A 14,475-nucleotide genomic window follows, 5' to 3' on the forward strand; every position below is an offset into this window, starting at 1 on the left:
GGTGGTGCCTGGGCCTAACTATCTGCCCTCAAAGCACCCGCCAGTGACCCAAAATACTTCTGAGGGACAGTCTCAGAGAGGCCTTTCCTTCACACTCCTGGTAGTCAGCCACGCTGTCAACAGACAGCTGGGTTTCAGGGGCCAGAAGGTCTGGCAAGAGGAGGCCCGAGGCCAAGGGCAGGCAGATGCATTACACAGCCAGGACACGTGAGTCAGGGGCAGCCTCCATCCCTCCGCTACAAGCTGTGCCGGGGCGGCCCGTGGTGAACGCTCTGACCACGAAATGCTGTTAGATCGTTTCCTTAGGGCCTGGCTGGAAAGGTACCGGAGGCTCACGGCTGGCGCAGCACTGGGCACGAGTGCTGTCAGGCACCACATTTCATGAGAAGGGGGGCTGCAAACGGAGAGGCTGCAAACGCTCGTGGCTTCAGGAGTGACCAGCCGACGTTTCTGTGCCTCCGCTCATCACCTGGAAGAGAGGGTTAAAACATTGCTTCTGTTCAAGGGCAGGCGAGGACAGGGCTGTTAAAGTCTGAATGTTTTGTTACCTTGAAAAACACAAGGAAGTTAATAATTCTGTATTTAATGGTGTACAGTAACAAAGGCACAGGATTACACAATTAAAAATGAGAAAATGAGACTTATGCCAGATCATTATCCAGTGATTTTCACTCATGGGGCATGCACTGCCCCAAATCAGGTGCCGAGCCTGCCTAATGCATGTAATAATTAAAGACTGAGCTTAATTTATATGCACAAGACTTGAGAAATAAGGCCACATATAGAGCTAAAATAGGGCTCACCTGCTAAAAAGATGTGTTTTTCCAGCTCTACTGGTTTGTCCGATAAAGAGATACTACTACTACCTCTCATCTTGGCTTCCCTATGTCCTTAAGCCATCATTACTGCCACCATGACACAACCAGGGTAGTTCAGGCAATTTTCCAGCTTTTCAGACGTTAACATGCAGACTTCACTTTTTTCCTTTTGAAGTCCTGGTCTGTACTGTTTTGTGTTTTCTATGTCTTTAAAAGCAGTAGGCAAAATGTTGGAAAGCTACTATAAACAAGATTCCATTTTACCACTGGTCCAATTAGATTGCCAAAAAATATTCTTCACATGACAGCAGTCTTGGCTGGACGACGTACTTTTCATCGTTGTTAGTGCAGCTGAACTGAAACGTGCGGCAATGGTGAGGAACTTCCGCAAAAAACTAATGTAAACAAGATCCCATTCATCACTTAAGGAATCTAGGCCACATTCCGGTCAAGAATTGAAATGTTAATTATCTTGACAGCTTTCCACTGAATGTGAAAGAATCCTGTTTGGCCAGTCCTGCAGGACATAGCCACAGACAAATAATGTTCTCTGTGGCACATTCACCGTAGCATCCACCAAGCAAGTTCACTGAGGGCAAATAAATATGACAAAGAGGATGTCGAAAGACAAATGTATCAATGCCATTTATCATAAAGTAAATATATTACCTATAAATAGTAGTATCTTCTAAATTCCTTTTCAGTATGTAAATCTACACTGACTACAAGGGGGCTCAAGCAGCAAAAATGGCTACAAAAAATCATCATCCACAGCTTTTCTGGAAGCTATCTGAAAGCCAAAAAACCAAGCAGTACAAGAAGTGGAACATTCAAATAGCAGTATAATTTGAAGTTTGTTGTGAAAAGCCTCACAGAGCAGAGGTGTTCAGTTTGAAGAGCTCTGACCTTTAAAATTATTTAATTTGCTAATATTGACATGCAATAGAATCCAGGCAGTGCTATCAGAATACAGGTTTGCCAAATTAGAAGATGCATCAGAAAGTTCATTAAAAACATGATTGCAAAAGAGGCATGACAAGTGGAATCAGAAGTTGAAAACAATGTATTAAGACATAGTAAACTGACAAGAGTCTATAATTAGGATCTGTAATCCTATAGTTCTTAATCCTGTATAACGGTACTTGGCATGACAATCTGCTTTCTTAACCAGATTAGACATCTTGCATTTCAAGAAATGAAAGCAATACAGTTCCAAAGACATTTGACTGTGCTAAAATTAATCACCAACAGATTTATTTTGTCAAAGTACTCCTGTATTTTACTGTATGTAATACTTTAAAAGTCAGGCAGCAACAAACCACAGAAAATATAACTTACATGGTTAAAATTAAAAGTTGAAACAATTTGGATTAAATCCAGAGACATAAATAAGAGAAGTAAGCATTTTTTTGAAAAAAATCTATTTTAAAAGAGTGCTTTTATCCAACCCTTGGTTCCTTCCTGAGCTTGCACATCAGAGCAGGGCTACTCCTCCAGACATCATGAGCTGGGAGCCAAGGGTATCCCCACTGATGAGAGCACAGTCAAGAGCAGGGCTAGGCTGGTGATAGCAACAGGCTTTGTCATACACCTAGTGACCATCACACAAGGTGGGATGTCAAATCAAGCCTGGGATCCATCCAGGAAGTCTTGCCAGGAAGAGCAAGAGACAGAACTAGAGACCTATATGTAGACCTACACCTATAATGCAGGTCTGAGGCTTATCCAAGGAGCGAGCAACCAAGACAGGCTCACCCAAGACACAGCACAGGCAAATCCTGGTGGCCTGGGCCTGAGCTTAAATGGAGCCCCAGAGTCCCTTCCCACTATGGGAAGAAGGTGCCTGAGTAGGGGTCCCAGATGAGGCTGATTAGGGCAATTAAGGCACCCTTAGGTCCCTGGCAATCAGAAGAACTGAAGTCCTTTTAGAAACAAACCCATGCATCGCTATTGTTCTAAATGAGCGAAGTCACTGTTGCCAGTGGGAAGTGATGTACAGTTTACAGCTTTGGTGGAATAACATATGCCATGGGTGCCGCCTCTAATTAAATAGATGTAATCTGACAGGACCATTCAACAAAACTGCACAATGTACAAAATCTGGAGGATGGACTTTGCTGAAACTGCATTGTTTCTAATGAACACCAGTATTTGCTGCTCCCATCAAATCTATTCACTCGGCTTGTTAAATCAGTTCATCTGTCCTTTTGAACGCCTCAACGTGGTTAAACGCCCCAAATCAGAAATTCCCGTTCTCCAGCTAGATAGAAAGCTGGATAGGTATCTTAGCACAGACTTGGCCACGGCAATCTATATACTAACAACTGACAGTCTCACTTGCGTAGCTTCTCTCCAGTCATACTGGTGCAAAATGTGGTAAACATCATTGCAAATGGTTCCCTCACTGCACAGAGTCCCCCTGAACTGCATCTCTGTCTGTCCAGGTCTTCTATTGCATTTGAACCATCCGTCTGAGACTGTGTCTTCAAATGTGGCTGCTTCCTTCGCTAATAGTTACAGTCCACTGGACCTAAGAAATCTGTTTCAGGGAGGTAAAAGCACAAGAGACAAAGGTGTTTCACAGAAGGTAGCCCCAGACCATGGCAGTCTTCTCTGTTGAAGGCAAGAATGGCTGCAGGACTTTAAAGAAGCCAAGTGCAGCATTTTTCTTTGATCTGACTTTAATTAAAGTTTCTCATCTATACACACAAACACAAATGCCAGCTAATCAAATCATTCCACCTACAGGTTCGGAGGAATAAAAGAATGAGATGGTTGTTCTCTTTATAGAAGATGTTCAAGTGTGTGGTGGGGGAGGATGTCTCAACAATTTCACGGATAAATAAAGCAGGTAAACTTTGAAATCTTATTTTCTACTTGCCTGTGGTACTTCCTACTTGTTTCTTTTATTGTTTTTTTTTTTTAATATTGAATAAACTGTAATTATTACCTCCCTTTCAATGAAGATGCTATAAAACAATAACCTCAAGCAAACCAAAGGATGAATGTATTAATAGAAGTCACACACGCATTGCAACCCCTTAGCACAGTGAAAAGAAACAAAGAATGATCCACTATGTACAAAAAAGGTACAGAGACTATAAATCTTAGCTGTGTCGGAGATTTTTTTACCCCCTTCTACTAGCTCAGCTGAACCAGTGCTAGCAGTTTTGGGAACCATAGTATAGACAAGAATTCCCCAGTCAGACATATTTCTTCAACGTTTAGCTACGTATTTGGAAAGCAAATCTGATTGGTACCTTGGCATAAATAAGCATCCAGCTTATGGGAATCCTAAAACTACAGCTCTTACCTTTTTGCTGCTTTCCCTGATTCAACTGATATAACATTAAAACCAGTGAGGCCTGTGTTTTTCTTCAAATCTACCCACTAAAAAACCCCAAAATAATAGCAAATAGGCAGGATTGATGTTAACTGCTCCTGAAGTTCTTTCTCAAAACTTCCAGTGGTGGAAGACAGCACAGCCTCCCTAAGCAGTGCATTCCAGTGCCGAACTAACCTTGGAGTTAGATATATTTTCCAAAATCTAACCTAATCTCCTTTGCTGCAGTGTAGGACAAGAGGTAAAGAGCTTATCTCAGTGGATGCAGGAAGCAACAATCTTCAGGGTATTTGATGGCATCATCTATCCCCTCTGTTTTCTCAAAGAATAAACACAGTTATTTTAATCTTTCCTTGTAGGTGACGGTTTTTAGACCTCCAATTGTTTTTATTATTCTCTCTGGGCTTCTTCCTGTGGATCCTCACCTTTGTAGACGAACAGTGCTCAGGTCTGCACACAGCACTCCAGCTGAGGTCTGAACAGCACTGGCTTTAACATATCACACAACTGCTTATACATCCCAGCAAAGATCCCTTGCTTTTTTTCTTATGGCAGCAGAATGCTGCTTAACCAGTCTTCCTCCAGCTTGTGTGTGACTTCACTTGTGAACTTTCTTCTATGTCTACTGATTCTTACTGAATTCTAATCTTGTTCTGAAAAAAATGTTTATGGCCCTTCATATCTTGCAAATTCGATAAATGTACTCCCTATTCCATCAGCCAAGTCATTAATTAATTGCATGTTATCAGAACCAGAATGATCCTCTGAGATTAGATTTTACTTTAACAATTAGCCATCCAAAACCGTGGTTTGAGCATGGTTTTCATATCAGTCTTGTATTGTCTTTGCAGTCATTTATGCTAGACAGTGTGTCCCTCCTTTTTTATGAGATGTCATAGGAGGGAATTTCAAAAGCCTTATCAAACTCTATATCACAGATATTGATTCTTTCCTATTCGTCTTGGAATGACTCAAATGATGTGCTCAAATCACGCAACAAATCTGTTGCAGCATCAAAACCTCAAACCACTTTATAGTCCTCTCCGCTATTAGACTTGTCAACGCACTAGATCAGCATCAGAAATAAGAGCTTAAAATGATGTCTAAAAAGTGAAAGCTCATTAAAGCCCTGTATTCCTTAATGAAAAGTCAAGGCTTGAATACAAAAAAAATATAAATTTGGGGAATAAATTCTTTTTATACACAGCATATATCTATATGCAACCTGCAGAACTCATTGACACTATTACAAGAATGGCAAATTCTTTACCGTGTTAAAAAAAACCAACAACCTTTATATGACTACACAGAACACAGCCTAATCAGGGAAGATACAAATGAATAAAGAATATAAATTCTCTATTAACCATTAAATGACAACTATTAAATGACAAGGATTAAAAAGAATCGAGCATGTTAGTTTACCATTGTCCACTTTGACCGTAAGACTGATTCTGCAAACAAGCTGCCCAACTAGGCAGATTCTTCTGTTGCATATAAAATAAATAATGCTTCTAGGTTTTTTGAAGTTGCTTATAAACGTAACTTGATACTAAGCGGAAGAAACAAAAAACCTGAAATGGTCTTACCAACTTATGTAAAGATTGACATGTGGTTTCGTTTATCTTTAGAAGCAAGCCAGGGATGGATCCAGAGTGCGATTAAAAATAGTACAACATGTTCATCCCTAGTTGGAGGATGGCAGAGATGCCAAACCTGAACTCAGAAATCAGAAAATAAAAATACAAAATACATTTTCACCTGAAAATTAACCCCCCGAAAGCCAAACAAACTTTGTAGCCCTGACAAACCTATAGTTAAAACTCAAGAATCCTTTTACCTGATGAGCCTCCAAAAATAGCTCCACTAAATACTCCGAATAATAACAGTGAAAAGCATAGGATGAGGATTCAGGAATCCTATGTTTTATTCACAGTTCTGCTTTGGACCTGGGTACTCTCCCTGTGCCTTAATTTATCCATTTCTAAACTGAAATTCATGCGACTTCTTCCTCCTTCCCCGTAACATATAGTCATATGATAAAGTTTAAATAATGAATTTTTCAAAGGTCTTCATTCTTTCAGACCAAAGTTGCTATAAAAATGGAAGATGTGGCTTTAATGGGCTGATTTTTCTTTATTTTTGCCCAATGACACAGAGATTCAAAACCAGACTTCAATCAAGGCTGCCAGTTATTGCTATGTTCTGCTCTGTGAGGTGGGGCTGGCCTTACGGAAAAGATTTTGCAGGTACCGACCATTTCCCTATGTGAGAGAAATACTGTTTTATTCATCTTCTGTCCGGCATCACCTAGTTGGTATGGACATCACTCCACTGGGCATAGGAATGCCTCCCAGCTTAGAGTGGCCTTTTCTTCTCCTTGTCTCCTTTTGTCTTCTCCAGCTTGGCACACTCATGGTGGCAATGCTCTACAAGTTCAGCGCAGCAGAGAGGCATTTCTGAAAAGTAATCTGAATCCTTTGCTCAGTTGCATAGATGGTAAAAAATGCTGAAGTCATATTGAAACCAGAGCAGTTCCAGTTCCACAAAAGAGAGGAATTACTCTATTACACCTCCCAAAGTGACTTTAAAAGTGCCAGCCCCCCAAGGAGTCTTGTCTCCACTAGCATTTACATCTGCGTTACCTTGATTGGAAATGTGCCCACACTCACCATGGCAGGAAAAGTTTTCCATTGCCTCACTAAAATAGTCAAAGCATGGATTTACCCAGAGGAGTGTGAAGGATAAATTCCCTGGCTAGCACCATTCGATGCCCATGTGTGTTCTGGGCCGTGTACTGGCTCAGCAGCAACACGACCAGCGTAGGGTTTGTTTCATCCGCTCTTGGCTCACGGACTAAACCTCGTGTCTGGGGGAGCAATGAGACTTCCGATTCTGAACCAAGGTAAACAAACACAGCATACTGCGTATTTTGCAAAAGCTACCCAGGCTGTTTAGGCGTTTTTTCTAAGTGAAAAGTTGCAGAAAGCAGAGAATGAGAGGGTTTGTTGCAGTTCAGGTGGAAATGATTGGGTTTGTTGTCCATAGAAAAAGGAAAGGCTAGTTGTTTATCTCTGTTGGTTCACTAAACTCACTATTCTTTTTCCTGGATGCTACTTTCTCTTTTTATACTCTTTTTTTCCCTCTTAATCAATATCTGCAAAGTGAAAAAATGAAGTTCTGAGGGAAATGTTTAGCATTGAAGTATGCAAGGGAGGAAAGCCAGAGCTGGCTTTAATACAGGACTGGCAGGACCACCTGGGTCACAGAGTAAAGTCCTCAGTTTTATCCTTTTCACATATGTATCAAGTACCATTTTTAATAGCAGTAATTATCATTAGGTTTTTTTTAACTAAAACTAGCTAAAAAAGAAAAGGAACTCATCTGAGTTGTTCCCTTTACAAAAATAAATTGATGGTGGTCAGCCATCCCAATGTAATCCTTTTTTATGCACGAATACCAATAATCCTATTCTCACAAATACAGCAACAACAACCATTCCAAGTCCTTTCCAGACAATACCTAACTCAAAAGAACTTGCCTTTTCTAAACACTTTTCCCTGGAATAGCTTTTCTGTCTGTTCTTACTCTCCATCTCATTCTTTGAATCTCTTCTGTCTCATCTTTCCCTTTCTCTCTCATACAAGCAGATAATCCCACAAATCTCTCTGCCCAAGACACAGCTCAAGAAAATCCTCCATCCTTACAGTCCCAGTTGCATTCGGTGGTAACATGGCTCTACATTTTGGTTTGAGGCCCCCTTTAATTTGAATACAGATAATGAAGGGTATAGTTTCTCCCATCAGTTGCAGCATGGTTTAATCACACCTCTAACAGTGTTGTTTGTGGTAAATTGCACCACAGCTTTGCATCAGTCATCACTGCACAATGTTATTTTCTTAAAGTCGTGCCCTAATCTGGATCACCATTCTTACAGGTGGTTTTTCATATACACAAATCAAAATACATTCATACAGAGAATTTCTTCGAAGAATAAGCAAAGCTGTCCTCATTAATTATTAAATGGGAGAAACAGAATGGTTCAGTTGTACTGTTATGTGTATTGTCCGTTGTTATGTATTATTGTTATTGTTGTTATTACTGTTGTTGTTATTGTTGTTATTATTGTTATTATTATTATATTTCCATGCAGGGAACAAGAGTTCTCATTTGCTACTCTCAGAGACGTAACACAACTCCCTGAAAACCTCCCCCTTAAGCCATAAAGAACCTGAGTTTATAATGCTTTCAGTGATACCTCAAAAATCTTGACTGAGAGCACAAACATGCCTGTTGTACAAAGATTCATTTTTAACTCTAATTCAAATAAACACTTTTGGTATTCTTATAAAAGAAACATTCTGATGTGAGAAAAGATACCTCTTTCTCAAATCTAACTCCCTAAGAAGTGCAGGAGACATTAAGATACATTATAAAGCACAGACTATTTATCAACCATCAATATTCTTCAATGTCGACAACAATACAAAATTCTGTTAACATAACTTCTCCATTAAAAAAGAAAATAAATTACAGTTTTGCAGCATCCTGCGTGTACAGAAGGATGATTATGCAAATGGCTGTGCAATCAGCTGCATTTTTAGGCAAGCAAGGAAATTATCTAATATCGAACGCTTGACATATTGTGCAAGAAGTTTTGAAACCCTGGTCATCTTGCGAAGCAGAATGACACTGACTTCAGAAGAGCCAGTCCATAGAGCAAAATCAAGCACCTCTCCTTCTGCGATTGCCCTTTTGACCATTTAGCTTTTGCTTAAGCTGAAGCTACATTAGCATATATTAACTAACCCACCCAGCCCGTTTCAGATGAACAAGATAAGTAGCACTTTGGAGAGGTAGGTCTTAAATCAAGAGAAAGCACTCCCAGTCAATCCAGGCGTTGGCTTTTGAGCCCAGCTCCTGGAGACCCTATTCCTGGTTGCTTTGTTGATCCCATCTTCCGTCTGACAAGTCCCGCGCTGTGACATCAGTTTGCTTTTGTGTGTCCGTGCTGTCCGGCAATAAAAGGATTGTTGAGGCTGATAACAGTCACAGTAATAATAATATTTCTAATACCAAACTCAGCACTATCGCATAACAAATGATGTTTATTTCATTACAAGGGAGTTGCAAAGCAGTGTGTTTCTGAATACAGTTTTACAGTACTCGTAGAATTAATCTTTCGGGGCAGCAGGCTTTATCCTGCAGACAAATTCATTTGTAATCCTCTGAAGTATTCTACCATGTGACTTCCAGAGATAAAAGAGCCTCCTTTAAAGTATATTTCCACAACCCACACTGAGTGATGCTAAGTACGGTGGTATCTCACTAGATTAGCTTTTAATTATTGCAATTTCTCTCATGAAAGAGACTGTAAGATATCACACCAGCTCGCTACACATTCATTCTGTGGGCAGAGGACATTTTATGTTAATTCACTTATTTATTTAATACAGGAATTCCAGCAGCAAGTGACAGTAAGTAGAAAAATAAAGCAAAACTCACATTTTCTCGCCTGAGAAAATCTGACAGCAGCTTCTTTAATACTGCCCTCTTCCCAACATTTTAATTATTCACTTCTTTTCAATAAGAAAATTCTTTAATGTTGTTCAGACCACATGTTAGCCTAGTTATTATGGCATTTCTTTGGATATTGGCGTTATGCATTGTTGTTACAGGTACTGAAGTGTTTGCTTGAAGCTTCACTAGCACACAATATGAATTAGTATCTCTTCCAGTATAAATGGGCACAAAAATCAAGAGGAGAGAGGGGCAGGAAGCCCCTCATTTATTCACAAATAAATGAAATAACTTGTATTTGATGGATTTCTACCAGCTGTTGCACTGCACTGACTTGTTAAACACCTGTGGATGATATTAGCAGAAATCTGTCTAGTTACACAGCGCTAAAATGTTTTTGTCTCTGTGTGATTTGAATGTGTCCAAAGCATTTTAAGAGAACACGAATGCAAAGTACACCATTAGCAGTGATCATTAGTAGAGCTGCATATACAAAGGAACTTCTAAAAACTATTTTTGTAGATGAGACCTCTCAAATTCTTGTCTACCATATATACTTGTAAAACAAAAGAACCTCTTTTGCTCCTATTTGATGATGATGCAACAACATTTGCTAAGGATGTCCATTAGGAAAGGTCAGAAAAAGGACAAGAAGTGATAAAATTAAACTATTTATTGCAAATGTGAAATACTATTTTACACGCTTTGCAAATCCATCCTTTTCTCATAACCTTTTAGGAACATAGTGTATACAAACAGAATTTCTGCATGCTACCTGCAATATGACACCTGTTAAAAATAATTGCATATGATAGCAAAGGTGTCAATATCTTAACAAAGTATTACTTACTTATCATGTCTTGAAGAGATCTTCATTTGGCTTAATAGTCTGTAATAAGACTCCATATAAATTTTAAATGGTCTCCAAGATCTGCAAAATCATTTCTTAAATACGAAGGTGAAAAAATTAGTGGTTTATAGTATAAAGAGCACTGGAATTCTAGCAACGTTTTGCAGGTCCTTGCTCATTATTCTGAGATTTTAAGAATTTGCTATAAAACTTCATTTGCTGCAGTGGACTCAGTTATATTTAAAAATCTAATAAATGGTCATAATTATCCATACATCTTGTGGTAGAAACAGTCACATAGCAGAGGGGAGGCAATACAAAGACAAATCCTTACAGAAATTTTCCTTTTTCTTTTCCTTCAAAAATATATATTTATTTGTTTCCTGTTATGTTGTACACATCAGCTGCCTATTAGCCAGTTAATCAGTTGGCACCTTTTTTGAATGCGCTTCTTCACTAAATAGTGTATTAAAGTGCTAGGAGAACACTCAGATTGCCCAAGCAGCTCTTTGTAGCATAGATTTGCTTATTCAACAAATACAGCAGAAAGAGAGGGTTATGAGAAAGTACGAGAGAGGAGTTCCAGTTCTTAAAAACAGGTCACAGACTGCAGGTCTCTCTGATCTTCAGAGTCCGTTCCCAAGCTCAGTGTTTGATGGAGTAGTCTTTACCGTACCAGCTTGGAAGAAATCATCAGAATTATTTAAAAAATTCTTTCTCTTGAATCTCTGGGACCTAGTCCAGGCTCGTTCCTTGATAACTCCAGGCAGATAATGCTCCAGAAAACCCATGTTCCCTTTCCTGTCAAATTGCCCAAGGCTGCCTTGCCCGGCTAATGCCTGCTGGCCCAACACAGCATATCTATCCCAACCTTGTTGAAAGCTCATCAGCGATGCGCAGCATGCAGCAACGGGGATTTATTGCCAGGCAAGTTGGAGGGAGGCTGCATGAAAGAGCCCTGCTCTGGAGCGTGGTTTGCCATAAGGAAGCAACCCGATCCAACCTTGACTAGCATGTGGTGGCCAATAACGGGGGGGGAGAGGGAGGAGGACGTGGGACAGTTGTGCCCACTGTCTCTCCATCCCCGGTGCTGTAACACCCCTGTGAGACTGCAGCCCAATGGTGGAGGGGCAGAGGAACAGATGCCACAAGCCTCCCGATGCCTCCCTACAGCTCTGCTTAGCTGTGTGCTCGCTGCAGTGATATCCTGTGCATGGCTTCCTTGCCATCAGCCCTCTCAAAGCTCCAGCAGGCATTTCTTATACAGCAGGACTGTCATGGCTGTGTCAACATCACCCAGAAGCAAAGGAGCGTGACTGTCATTAACCAATATTTTCTCAGTCCTTATCCTTAGCTGACACTTTTGTCAGAGACTGGGAAAAGCATTTGCTGCTGTTTTCTTCCTCCCGAGTCCCCATCTTTATCCTCTGCCTCTAAAGCAGAAGGCAGCTTCTAATGTCTTGAAAAAAAGGATGTTTGCAGAGCTCTGTAGCTAGTCCTTACTGAACCACAGACATTATTGTGATGGCTTTCACAGCCCTTCTGTAGTAAATGAGCTTTTGAAGCCCACCATCAATGTGTTGTTAATGTTCTGGATTCAAAATATCAATATAAAGCTAAACTGAAGAGCTGAATCAAAAGGTAAGACTGCCTTAAAATTTACAGTAAAGGTCTCCCATTCGCTCATGCTAACACAGGTATTGGCATCAGCTAGAAAAGGTAGAAAGTTCATTAACTGGGGACGTTGCAGTAGCAGTTACAAGCTGTCACTCTCACTCCCCCTTCCTCCCACATTCAGGTGAACCCAAGCAACCTATGGGTCTGGACAGCTTAAAATGGGAGGACCATTAGCTGGGAAAGGATGTGCCCAGCCAAGTCAGAGGGTGCAGTATAGCCATGCAGCAGCCTCTGTTAGCAAGGGCTGTACACCAATCAAGTCTGCTTCTCTTGGGGAGGGGGGAAATGGAGGAGAGATGAAAACATCGCCTGTCTTTGGGAAAAATCCAGCAAGTGCTTAGGGGCACCTTAATGATAAAAAGAGGAGTATTTCCTACAGAACTGGTCACAATGGAGCTACATGGCTGGAAACCTGTATTTATTTCTGCCTCTGAACACACAGGAGCTCTAAATCTCGTGTCTTCTGCAAAACAGCTCAGAGCCAGTGGAGCAATCTCAGCCACTTCAATCTGCAGGAAGACCAAAGAGCCTCCAGGAAAACCACCTGGTACCCACTGTCTGACACACAGAGGTGCTATTATTTGCTGCTTAGCGAGACCAGTGAACGATTATACTCAGCAAAGAAAAATGTTTTAGGTCTAAGTAATTATTTTACAAGTGACCTTAAAATATCCCTGTTGTTAGGAGTTTTCCTTGCAGAGGGCAGTGACTGTAATAGGATCAGGCAGTATGTTTCTTCATGCCAAGTCACTGAATGCTAAAATGATTTGTCATCTTTCACCACAGGCCACTGCCTGACACACACATGCCACAGTCTAACGTCTCGCCTGCTTTGACATCAAAGTGTCTCCCTTCTGCCATTGCCAGCGAGAAGAAAGGCAAACAGTAGCAGCAACTGATTTTCTTTCCAAGAGAGTTTTAATTAAATAAGTGGTCTCAAATAGCTTAATGGGACTAAGGCAGGGGGAAAAAAACCTTTCATCATAAAATGTATTAAATCTATAAATCTTGCTTACCCTCTCCCCCTGCAATTTTTTTTATTTACTTCACAGTCGCATTATTTCATTCTCTGTAGAGATTTATGGCAACATTATATGACATCTCCTGAGCTTTCACAGTCTATCACCTTTTACAGCTCCCTCTTAATGCCCTGGGTCATAAAAGACAGAGTTAATCTCATTTTACAAAGAGGAAGAGGGGAAGAAGTCCAGTCACATGCTTTCACATGCTGAAATGTACCATCATGAATAGGTTCATTGAATCTGATGGGACTTCTGGTAACTGCAACTCCCCCTATTTGGAGGGATGGGTGATTTCTACAACGTATCCTAAAGTTCTGATTTCCCAATTTGAATCAGCAATGCAGCAAAGGTGTGCTCCAGGGTGGGATCGAGGTGCAGCTGAGGCACATACCCAAGTTTGGTGGGGTTGTCTCTGGTCTTCCTGTTCAGATGTAGTCAATGCTATTCACTGATGCGTCTTCACAGGGCTGGCTCAAAGAGATCACTCTTTTCAAGAGAAGTCTCAGAGAAAAATGCTCCCTTCTTGTCTGTCCCGTTTTGGGGATGGGAAATAAAACGTAGAAAACAGGAGGTGCCAGCCAAACTGTCTCAAGATTCTTCATTCAAATGAAAGGGGTCCTTCTGATGGCAAGTGGTGTTATAATTATAGACTGGAAAAGAGCAAGATCAGCAGCTGCTGCTGCTACTGCTTGTGTTTGTTCCCTCTGTAACTGACAGGACAAAGTACTTGGCAAAAACAGACTTCCAGAAGTGGAAACACATTTTAACCCCTGTTCTTGTCAGTCCACTCCTCCTGGGGCTCGGCAGCAGCAACCCCTTGCTTCAGGTTAGAGGAAGAACAAGGTGACTATTGCAGACCTGAAGGGGACTTTTGGACATCTGAGGAAGAGGAAGGGTCCGGGATTTGCCTTCGGGCTTGGATTGCCAAATCAAAATAGCAGGTCAGTGGATATAGCGCGAGCTTAATATGCTTTTGTAGTTGGCTTAACTCAAACCTCTCTCACTCAATTTCTCTACTATGCTATAAACCAAGAAATAAGGTGATACAATGACAAGGGGTAGGTCTGTGCAGAGGCACTATTTATTTATACATTCTGTAATATGCTTTTCATGGTCAGTTGGGAAGCACTGATGGCTGTTATTTTTTACTGTGGTTTCTCTCTGAATACTAATGCATCCTGAAATTCTCAGCCAGGCAAAAATCCCCTTTACAGTTGGGCTCAATATTAAGGGGGGGGGGGGGGG

General features: G+C 40.8%; 1 protein-coding gene across 2 annotated transcripts in view; it reads left to right on the top strand.

The window, feature by feature from the left end:
- The first annotated feature begins 14,041 nt into the window (after positions 1 to 14,041).
- Positions 14,042 to 14,475, top strand: part of BEST3 (bestrophin 3) — a 27,217-nt gene continuing 26,783 nt past the window's right edge. For both annotated transcript variants that reach the window (XM_009273217.1, XM_009273218.1), the window contains exon 1: positions 14,042 to 14,171. The gene's annotated coding sequence lies outside the window, so the exon portion shown is untranslated. The remainder of the gene's footprint in view (positions 14,172 to 14,475) is intronic.

The sequence above is a fragment of the Aptenodytes forsteri genome, unplaced genomic scaffold, assembly GCF_000699145.1.
Source record: "Aptenodytes forsteri isolate BGI_AS27 unplaced genomic scaffold, ASM69914v1 Scaffold366, whole genome shotgun sequence".
NCBI classification, from domain to species: Eukaryota; Metazoa; Chordata; class Aves; order Sphenisciformes; family Spheniscidae; genus Aptenodytes; species Aptenodytes forsteri.